Here is a 2,474-nt window from a genome sequence, read left to right as displayed (position 1 = left end):
TAATCTTAGCCATTGATCAAAAAAATGAATGGATGAGATTGGTTTACACGGTTTTTACAAATGGGTCAAGTTTTTATTTGAACGCTTCTATATATATATATATGAAAGATTGTGTGAGAAAGATAGTTAAATTGAGAAGCTAAAGAAGGGATCTGGACCCTTGATTATCTTTAATCACAAAACCATCCATGTATATATATATATATACATACGCGAAAGATGTATAAGAAAGATAGTTAATGTGAGAAGCGTAAGAAGAGATCTAGACTCTGATCACCTTTAATCTCAAAACTATCCATGTATCACGTTTGATACGGGGATTGATCCGGTGAATCTCGGTCCATATCATCCTAATGTGTATCCAAGTGCGGAGATCCATTCTTACTCTTCTCATCTTAACTCCCATTCTCCCCGAAACCTAACTATACACACACACATACGCGTGCACACACATAGAGAGACTTTTTCAATTGTTAACAAAATTTTTGGTGTTAACTATGTGAATCAATTTTAGTCTTTAATTTGTATAATCTATGGATTAAATTGATTAGTCGTAGTTTTGTAATAACGTAAAAACTAATGCGTGTTAAACATATGTGAGCTATAGTAAATAGAGGTTATATTGGAAAAGATCAGAGAGACTTCATTTATTGGAAAAGATTAGGGGGACTTGGTTTAAGCATCAATTCCATTTCTGGTAATTACGCCATTAAATATGTAAGTTTGTGATGTAATAGTCCATTAAATATGGAAGTTCATAATGTAACTTGTAAACAAGTTGGAAACCTATTGGGATGTAAAAAAATGAATTATTTTTGTAATCCAAAAACTGTTTATGGAGAAAGTGAACAGGTTAAACACATCCTTGAACTTGAATCTTGGCTCAGTAATAAACACAATGATTACATTTGGTGGTCTACTATGATTTCAAAAACTGTTCATTGATGAACATCATTCACTGTTTCACTTATGAACACCATTAATGTTTTCACAATTATTCGTTTTCACCTATGAGCATTAGTACTATATCACTATTGTTCATTTTCACTTACAAACACGTTCATTGTTTCACACATGATTTTACTATTATGGTCCACTTATGAACACACCATTTGGCTCATGAACATGCTAGTTTATATTATGAGCACATGATTTTACTTATGAACACATTAGTTTCATTACGCACACATGATTGAGCTCATGAACACATCCATTATGAACATATTAGTTAACAAACTTGATAGAGATAGAGATGATATAGTTATCGTCCTTATAATCATCCAATAGTCTAACGTAATAGTCCATTAAATACATTAAAAGAAAACTAAAAACTGAAAATTACATACATACCATTGATTATTGATTCTAACACGTGAATGGTTTCTGATTGATCCAAAGAGGTTTGTAAAGTTAACACCACTTGTTTGGTTAACGAATGATCCTCCCTCTATATATGTATGTACCTATATTTCTTGAATTGTCTGGTTACAACCAAACTTGCAAAGTTTTAATTTATCGAACCGATTCAAACTACAATATCTTTAAACCGAGTTAAAGATAACTAAACATTCAAATCCGATCGGTTTTCATGGTCTTAACGACTAATAGTTTTGAAACGAAATTGAAGGGTTGGATTTGATTTCTGTGGGCAATCGAATTGGATATATATATATATATATATATATATATATATATATATATATATATATATTTGGAGTATGTATGTATATATGATTAAATAAGATGTCGGCCGTAGTCAAAGGCAGAAATATTTGTTCAAAGATTGTGAGAGTAAAGTGAAATAAAATCTTATGGACGTTAGTTTGAGAGATTCTGGTATGAGACGAAATCGAAGCCCCACTTGGTTTGTTTTACCAGACAAAAAGGTTCCATGGATTTTCTTGTTTTCAAACATAATTTAACAGGGCCGACGCCGACTTCATCATCCACTCCATATACAAACAAAATATCGGTTACCATTTTGATGCTTCCGAATATAAATCGGTTAACGACTACCGTTAAAGAATTCTTTAATATTTATTTATAATTATAATTATTATAACCATCGATTGATCTATATATCTATACTATCTTATAAAACATTTGGCTAAAACTCTTTAAAACTCTTAAACCCGTTCATCCCTATCCGATTTCATCCCATATCTGAATTCGTGTAACTAACTGCAAATAAACACAATCAAATCCAGGATAAACATCTCATTTTAAATATAAAAAATCTAAAATATAATTAGTATAATCATTAAATTCTAACAGAATACTTAATTATTATCTTTATAAAATTTATAATATTAAACCAAAAATAAATTGTTTTATTATTTAAATTATATATATATATATATATATAATATTCTATATTATAAATCATTTGACAAAAACTTTTAAAAACCACTTTTTATGTGTAAAGTACTGTTTATTAATGCATATTACTTAAAACTCAAGATTACAAGTAAATT

Source organism: Cynara cardunculus (genome assembly GCF_001531365.2).
Source record: "Cynara cardunculus var. scolymus isolate 2C chromosome LG 15, CcrdV1, whole genome shotgun sequence".
Classification (NCBI taxonomy): Eukaryota; Viridiplantae; Streptophyta; class Magnoliopsida; order Asterales; family Asteraceae; genus Cynara; species Cynara cardunculus.
Note: the sequence above shows the minus strand (reverse complement) of the source record.